This window comes from Camelus bactrianus, chromosome 25, assembly GCF_048773025.1.
Source record: "Camelus bactrianus isolate YW-2024 breed Bactrian camel chromosome 25, ASM4877302v1, whole genome shotgun sequence".
Classification (NCBI taxonomy): domain Eukaryota; kingdom Metazoa; phylum Chordata; class Mammalia; order Artiodactyla; family Camelidae; genus Camelus; species Camelus bactrianus.
This window is the reverse complement of record NC_133563.1, coordinates 37,777,922-37,787,050: the sequence shown is the minus strand read 5'-3', so window position 1 is coordinate 37,787,050 and position 9,129 is coordinate 37,777,922. Positions and strand designations below refer to the sequence as shown.

Genomic DNA, 9,129 nt, shown 5'->3' with positions numbered 1-9,129 from the left:
CGGCTCAAGTCTCTTCGTTGGGAGAGGACCCAGTTCCCGGGATCAGCCAGGACAGTGACCTGAATGTCCTTCTGAGGTCAGGGAGACCTGGAGTGAGGAGTGGTTGGGGGCTGTGGGGAGGGAGGGAGGGGCTGGACACAGAGGGCTCCAGCTTAAATGAGAGACGCCCCCATTACTGTGGTCACATCCTCACCAAGGGGCAGTCCCACAGCTTTGTCACTCACTCCCTGTTTCTTCGCCATCCAAGGCTCTCTCCTTGTTAACTTACGATCCAACCTGAGCCCATCTCTACCTGACACCCAGTCATCGCTCGGCCTTGTTTGCTTTTGCTTTATTGATCTGTGATCCCATTGCCTGTCAGGCACCCTTGGGAGGCTTCCCCAGGGGATGTGAACTTCAGGGTCCATGTGGGGGACAAGTGTCACCACCCATCTCATTGGCATAGAAGGGATGGAGTTGACACTTTGTTGGGCAAGACCCTCTTAAGGTGGACAGCACGAGTGAGCTGGACCAGAAGGAACCTGCCACCCCCGAAACTGGGACTAGGAGGACGGAGGGGCTGGACCATGCTCAGACTTGCCAGGCAAGAGAGGCAGTGAGTCTGCCTCTCCCACCCAGGGGACCCTCATCTTGGAGGGTCGGCCCTGTCACCCAGTCCACAGAGAGGGAGGGGTTGGGGTGGGGGCAGGAAGGGAGGGTCCTCGCAGCAGGGCCTGGTGGAAGCCAAGCCCCAGGCTGAGCAGAAGCCTGACTTGCAGGGCCGAGGAGCTACCCTTGACCTCTTGGTTACACATGCCGGATGGGCAGCACAGGAACTTGGCGTGACTGATGTTTTCCGCGGGGATCATGCTCAAGTCGGGGGGTTGTTGGTGAAGGAGGAAGACGTGCAGCCCTTGCTGATCAGCATCTTTTTTCTGAACCTGGGAGGGAGGACAGCAAGTGCTCCCAGCCAAGCCTCTGGGCGCTGGGCATTCCTAACCACACGTGGGTTCAGCTGTCAGCCAGGCAGCCCTCTGGAGCTGCAGGTCCCCCGGCGTGCGCCTTCCAGGCAGCCCCTGCAGCTCCTGTTCCTGTGCGGAATTTAGGGGAATGGAGGATTTCCCAGCTTCTGCAGGTGTCTGGCCCCGGGCTGGGCCCAGTCCTCACTTATACAAGTCGGAGAAGTGTAGACACATCTCTGCCTGGGCCTGTCTGCAGGGGTCCCCTTAGACAAGCCACAAAGGGAAAGAAAAGCACCAAACAGCCCCTAAGAAAGGGTCTCCTGGGTGGGGCAGGAAGGGCCCAGCCTCAGAAGGAGGTCCTCCTGATGGAGCACAACTTAGAACTCCTGCACGTGGGGCAGGAAGTCAGAGCCCCAAGGCATGCAGCTCCCCACTGCCTGTCCATTCCGCCTGGGATCACCCTCAGGGGTCTTTGCCGCCCCTAAACCTACCCCCTGGGAGAGCTGAGATGGAGGGGCAGGAGGGAGATGAGGGGAGGACCAGGAACAAGGACCAGCCTCGCCAAATGCAGGTGGTACCCAGGGACACTTCCTCCAGAACCGGGCGGGAAGCCGTAGAGAGGAGGGAGAAGCTGGGAGGAGGGGGGGGGGGCTGCAGTGATGGCACCCCAAGCCCGGTAAGAAGGGAAAGGGCTCTGTGGGGCTCCAAAGGCCTTCTGGCCTGACGCCCCCTCCAGAGCACTTCACTCCCTCTCCATCCTGGCATGTTCCTGTGAGCTTTGCATGGAGGGGAGCAGAGAGACCAAACGTGGGGTCCATGGAAGGGGAGGTCACAGCCCCGCTCTGTGCGCAGCCCCTGGGAGGAAAGCACCCAGGGTCCAGGGGGCCGGGCAGCCAAGCCCGGGCCGTGGACTCACCGATTTGGAAGACCAGCTTGTAGGAGGAACAGAACAAGTGCTCCACAGGGGTGCAGGCGGCTGGTATGCAGAAGGAGGTGGAGTTGACCCGCAAGAAGTAGAGGCAATGCAGGCTGGGGTCTGCGGGCCAAGCAGGGGCAGGGCAGAGTCAGGCTCGGGGCACACCCAGGGGCCGCCCTGCCACCTCCTGGGGAAGACCTTGCCGGCCATGGGCTCCCAGGCCCCAAGCAACCCCGGACTCTGAGCTCACGGGCTTCCGAGGACCTGGGTCTGACGCTTGCCCCAGCAGGCGGATGTCAGATCGCCCACCTCCTGCGGGGTGCCTATTGCACGCAGCAAGCAGGCGCGGGCTGCGCTCAAGGAAGGGCGCCCGCACACACGTGAGCAAACACCCAAGGCCCCGCCCAGCCCTCACTCCACCAGGAAGAGACCCACTGGGCCTTCCCTTCCACCTCAGCCACTGTTTGTCTCAGCCCTGTCTGCACACACCAGGGCAGACCAAGGGACCAGGAAGACCCCTCTCATGGCTGGTCAGCCAGGCCTGAGTAGGGGGCAGGCAGAGAAAGAGCTGTATCCAGAGCCCCCCAGAACCCTGGCCTTAGGCGCCCCATCCCTTCTCTCCTCTGCCCCCTGCATGCCACAGCCTGGACACACCCTCGATTCTCATTTGCATGTGTTTTCCTAGCTTCTCTGGTCCTCTGTCCCCACGTGGGTCCTTGTCCCAGTGACCCTCACCTGACCCTCACCTGACCCTTGTTCCTACACCTTTCCTCAGAACTGAGTTCAGCCCTGATGGAAGTCAGAGTTGACCCTGTCCTTGGGAAGGCTTCTTGGCTTCCTAAGTCAGCAGCCTCTCAGGCCCAGAGAGGAGGAGGGAGCTGAGTCACAAGGGGTAGGGGTGAAGTGGGCAGGGAATCTGCTCTCCCCCTCTGTGGGTCCACCCACCTGGGCCAGCCTCAGACTCAGCCATCAGCTCTGGTGCGTTCTTTTTTTTGGTGTAACAGACCTCATGGAGCAGGGACTGAGTTCCATACTGGGGAGGATCTGGGGGGAAGATTTGTGGGGGTCCACAGATGGCTGAGGGAGAGACCCAGAAACCCCTGAGTGCATGAGAGGGAGAGGGCCAAGAGATGAGGTGAGAGAGGACAGTTCATTGCATTAAGTCCATGTTCCATGAGGCAGATGGCCCCAGGGGCTCCCCCAGGCGCCCCCTCTGTGGCAGCAATGAAACATCCAGCCCCTGGTACTCAGGTGTTGGAACTGAAATTGAACAAGACCTTCCAGTGCTTTGGGTTTGTTCAAAGTGTACAGATCTTATCACTCATCAAAAATCTTCATCTTGTGTCTCAGGACTACGTTCTCTGATGCAATAACAAAAAAGATAAACGTGAAAAAGTTCACATGTAGAAATGGAAAAGATACACATTTCAAGTGGGCACTGTTTTCAAGAAGACCTCTTAGATTATTTTTTTAGATATCCAGAATGGGTGAGCGAGGAGAACACCCCTCCCCAGAACGTTCGGGATGTAGTGAAGGGTGGCAGTTTGGGAAACATTTATATCCTTCTGTACTTATATGAAAGGAGAATAAAAATTAATATTCTGTTAAGAGGCTTACAGCTTAAAGTTTTCATTTGGAAACAATTTCAGATTTATAAAAAAAGTTGCAAACACATACATAATTTTTCTATATAACCCTTTCCACAGATTTCCCACACTTTAACATCGTGCATCACCACATGACAAGGATAAAACGATACAGGCGAGACTGGCACACAGTGTGCCTGGCCTTCAGGTCTTATTGGACGCTGCCAGGTGTGGCCGCCCCCCCACCCCCACCCCCCGCGGCCGACCGAACCTCGCGCGTCCCACCTGCCCGTCTTGCTTCCTTCAGTCCCTCTGATCTGCAACAGGACTCAGTTCTTGATTTCTTTCATGACCTCACCACTTCTGAAGAGTGATGACCACCTATTTCGTAGAAAGTCTGTTCACTGGGGCTTGTTTATTTGTGATTAAATTCAGCTGAAGCATTTTGACAGAAACATCACAAAAGCATGGTTGTGTTCTTCTCAGTGCATCGTATGAGGAGGGACGTGGTGCTCACTCCCTGGCAGCATCGGCTCTTGTCCCTCGGCTGAGGTGTTAGCGGTGAGGTGTTTGTAAATTACATGCACTCGCACTGGCACAGTCACTCAGACTTCTTCTCACACTCACACAATGACTCTCTTTCACACACACACAGAGCCCCCTCTGATGCCCCACCCCCCCAGGACCCCCACAGTCATGCCCAGGCCTTTAGGGGAGGACCCCCAGCAGGCCCCACCTCAGGGCCGCGTGCCCCGTGGAGTCCCGCCCCTGCGGCAGGAGCTCAGCGCTCAGAGCTCAGGAAGGGCATCAGCAGCCGCAGCCCCACCCCCGGCCAGGCCTCCTGGCCGGACTCCCGCAGGCAGCTCCCCCCATCCCCCGCCCCGTTCCAGGCTGAGGATCCCTACAAACAACGCTGACTGCGGATTTTTGCCGAATGGTGATTGTGTATTTCCATCATCCTTTCCACATTGATTAGTCAGAGTTCTGCAATTTACGTTCCTTCTCCTCTCCACACTCTGGGACTGCCTGTTTACTACGAAGGTTCAGATTCCACTGAGAAGCGAGTGTGACCTGACAGTGTTTAAAACCCAAGATCTGGGCCAAGGTATGCTTACTCCTACAGGGATGTTGCACTCAGAGGATGCGTATTCGTGCTAATACCGCTCCAGCCACCATCGTATTTCCTATTTCCTTCCTCCTCCATACATTTTCATCTCGTTTCTCCCACAGTGAGACCTCTGACTTGTGTGACGTAAATGTCTTAAGCAGTTCATTATGGTATGTCCGAGTATGTTTTTCTTTGGATTTTTCCTAGTTGGAATTCACTGGGCTTCTTGAATCTATAGTTTTACGTCTTTTTCCAGAATTAGAAAATTAGCAGTCATTATTTCTTCAAGTATTTTTCCTGTACTCCACTCTTCCTTCTCTCCTTCTAGGACACGAATTACACAGATACTGGATTTTTTGGTATTTTACCTAGGCTCTGTTGCTTTAAACAATCTTTATTTATGTTGTTCAGATTCTATGATCTATCCTCAAGCGGAGTCTTTATTTTCTCATCCCCATTCTGCTATTGAGCCCAGAGGAGACTAGTTTATTTTGGTTATTGCATTTTTCAGTTCTACGATTTCTGTTTTGTTATTCTTTATATGTTTTATTTCCTTGCTGAGACTTATCTTTCCATTTATGTCAAGAGTGTTTGCCCTTCCACACAAAAACTACTAGAGCTGATCGAAGAATTCAGCAAGGTAGCAGGTTACAAGATTAACGTTCAAAAATCAGTTGCATCTCTTTACACTAATGATGAATCAACAGAAAAAGAAAGTAAAGAAACAACCCCTTTAAAATAGCACCCAAAGTAATAAAATACCTAGGAATAAATCTAACCAAGGAGGTGAAAGAATTATACATAGAAACTATAAACCACTGATGAAGGAAATTAAAGAAGACTAAAAAATGGAAAGATAGCCCATGGCTCCTGGGTTGGAAGAATCAATATTGTTAAAATGGTCACACTGCCCAAGGCAATCTACAGCTTTAATGCAATGCCTATCAAATTACCCAGGGCATATTTCACAGAACTAGAACAAATCATAATAAAATTTATATGGAACCACAAAAGACCTAGAATTGCCAAAGCATTACTGAAGAAAAAGAAAGAGGCTGGAGGAATAACTCTCCCAGACTTCAGACAATACTACAGAGCTACAGTCATCAAGACAGCATGGTATTGGTACAAAAACAGACATACGGACCAATGGAACAGAACAGAGAGCCCAGAAATGAGCCCACAAACCTTTGGTCAACTAATCTTCGACAAAGGAGGCAAGAATATACAATGGAAAAAAGACAGTCTCTTCAGCAAATGGTGTTGGGAAAACTGGACAGCAGCATGTTAATCAATGAAGCTAGAACACTCCCTTACACCATATACAAAAATCAACTCAAAGTGGATCAAAGACTTAAACATAAGACAAGATACAATAAACCTCCTAGAAGAAAATATAGGCAAAACATTATCTCACATACATCTCAAAAATGTTCTCCTAGGGCAGTCTACCCAAGCAATAGAAATAAAAGCAAGAATAAACAAATGGGACCTAATTAAACTTAGAAGCTTCTGCACAGCAAAGGAAACCATAAGGAAAACAAAATGACAACCTGTAGAATGGGAGAAAGTTTTTGCAAATGAAACCAACAAAGGCTTGATCTCCAGAATATATAAGCAGCTCATATGACTTGATAAGAAAAAAAACAAATAACCCAATCCAAAATTGGGCAGAAAACCTAAACAAGCAATTCTCCAAGGAAGAAATACAGATGATCAATAGGCACATGAAAAAATGCTCAATATCACTAATTATCAGAGAAATGGAAATCAAAACTACAATGAGGTATCACCTCACACCAGTCAGAATGGCCATCATTCAAAAGTCCACAAATGACAAATGCTGGAGAGGCTGTGGAGGAAGGGGAACCCTCCTACACTGCTGGTGGGAATGCAGTTTGGTGCAGCCACTGTGGAAAACAGTATGGAGATTCCTCAAAAGACTAGGAATAGACTTACTGTATGACCCAGGAATCCTGCTCCTGGGCATATATCCAGAAGAAACCCTACTTCAAAAAGACACCTGCACCCCAATGTTCATAGCAGCACTATTTACAATAGCCAAGACATGGAAACAGCCTAAATGTCCAGCAACAGATGACTGGATAAAGAAGATGTGGTATATTTATACAATGGAATACTATTCAGCCACAAAAACCGACAACATAACGCCATTGCAGCAACATGGATGTTCCTGAGATTGTCATTCTATGTGAAGTAAGCCAGAAAGAGAAAGAAAAATACCATGTGAGAGCGCTCATATGTGGAATCTAAAAAAAAGAAAAAAAACATAAATACAAAACAGAAACAGACTCATAGACATAGAAGACAAACTTGTGGTTGCCAAGGGGGTGGGGGATGGGAAGGGACAGACTGGGATTTCAAAATGCAGAATAGATAAACAACATTATAACATTATACTGTATAGCACAGGGAAATATATACAAGATCTTGTGGTAGCTCACAGCGAAAAAAAAAAGTGACAATGAATATATATATGTTCATGTATAACTGAAAAATTGTGCTCTACACTGGAATTTGACACAACATTGTAAAATGACTCTTACTCAATAAAAAAATGTTAAAAAAAAAAAAGTGTTGGCCCTTAGTTCTTGTGTTGTGCTCCAATGTCAGTCCAGTTTTCAAAGCCGTTGCAGTGTTCCGGCAGCCAGTGGCCAGTCCGACAGCTTGGCGGAGGTCAGCCCCATAGATCCGTTTACACTGTTTGTGTTGTTTAGGGCCAGATCCACGTCTGCACAGCTCAGGAGTGAGCTGGCTTTTCATAAACACCTTTATGGGATTTCTTTCCCAGGCTCCTCACTCCGTGCAGTCTCTCTGGCACTTTCTAGTTACCTGGGGTTCCTCCTTTCGGGCATCTAGTCATTCCCCAGCTCTGTTTATGTCCCAGCCCTGTAACCACATCTGGGGGCATGAGGTGGGAAGAGGTAGAGAGGAAAAGGTCGGTGGGCTTCACCCCGCGCTCTTGGGATCACAGTCCTCTGACTGGAGACGCCAGTTCCCTTCTCTCAGAAGCTCTGGTCCCCGCAGGCTCCGGGCGGGGCTGCTGTCGCTGCGGCCTCTCCCGCTCAGCAGGGGAGGTCTGGAGGGGCCCTCTGACCTCTCTTCCGTGCTCTGGCATTCACGTCGGGTTCTGGGCTGTCTTGAGGCAAACTCAGAGAATAAAGAGGAAATGGAAAGGGGGAGACTTACCACCCATTTGCGGCTCTTCAAATTCTCATCGTACTCCTCAGGCTTTCTGCTGCTGTTTTCTGCTCAGAGTCCTGACAGCACTCTTGCAGGTATTACCTTCCAGTTTCAGCTGCGCTCAGTGGGGGAGAGGGCGGGGCCGGGGGCCGTGTCCGCCGTCCTGAGCCACCCCTGGCCCTGACCCGCCCTCCACTCCCTGCTCATCGCCCTCTGCGGCAGCTGCTGCACCATCTTCCCTGTTTTTTTTTAATTTCTTATTTTTCTAAGGTTTTTTTTTTGGTGGGGGGAGGGGGTAATTAGGGTCATTTATTTATTTAGTTTTAGAGCAGGTACCGAGGACCCAGCACCCTGTGCATGCCAAGCTCGTGCCCCGCCACTTGGCCGCACCTTCCCCCCACCATCTTCCCTGCTTAATCTGAATTTCTTTCACAAGTCAAGGCAAACACATTTTCTTCTTAAGTGGTATTTTACAGCATTTTTGTTTATTTTTTTCATATTTTGCTCGTATTTGTTTTAGGCCTCTTCTCCCCCACCCTCAGCTTTTAAGGAGTTATTTACAGCCCCCAGGATGTGTGTGCCTGTGCACACATGTGTCATGGAAAATATTCATATTTGTATACGATCAAATTAGTCCATCTTTTCTTGGGTTTGGGTTTTGAATTATACATAGGAAGCTTTCTCCACACCCAGGTTATAAAGATATTCACGTATCATTTCTTTGGGTATTTGTATAGTTCTGCTTGTTTAATATTCAGTTTATTCTCATATATGACATAAGGACATGTGTGTATAGATCCAATTTTGACTCTTTCCAAACATTCATTTGTTCACATACCACTTACTTTTCAAGGCCATCTTCACTCCAGTGATTTGAGATTCCTCCTTTGCCATACACTAAATTTCCCTGATTCACAGGTGTATTTCTGCCTTTCTAGTCTACTTCTCCGGATTATCTCTTGACACGACGATAATGCGCTGTTGAAATTTCGGGGTTTTTTTTAGTTGTGTTTTAACCTCTGGTAGTACTAATCCCCCCATAACTTAATTTTTTTGCTAACTGATGTTGAGTGTTTTTGTTTACATGTCTTTCAATTTGTCCAGTTCAAGGAAAAAAAAACCTGCTATTATTTTTATGGTACTCACATTAAAATTTTTATTAACTAGAGAGAATTGACATTTTAATGATATTTAGAGTCATCATATCCAAGAACAAGGAGCATCTTTACAATTGCTCGAGGCAACTGTTGCCTCTTGCTGTGTCTATCAGGAGTTCACTGAAGTTTCCTCCTGTAGACTTTGCATATTTTTGGCCAGATTTATTTTTAAGGATTAGCTCTCTAGTCCCTACTAGTAAATAAAAACTCTCCCATT

The 9,129-nt window shown here is 49.1% G+C and overlaps 1 long non-coding RNA gene across 1 annotated transcript; it reads right to left on the bottom strand.

Moving 5' to 3' along the window:
* Positions 1-227: 227 nt before the first annotated feature.
* Positions 228-8,310, bottom strand: LOC123618610 (uncharacterized). The gene is made up of 3 exons (XR_006727054.2): positions 7,762-8,310; positions 1,858-1,977; positions 228-1,070 (listed from the first exon to the last, which is right to left on the bottom strand). It is a non-coding gene; the product is annotated as an uncharacterized LOC123618610 (long non-coding RNA).
* Positions 8,311-9,129: the final 819 nt, after the last annotated feature.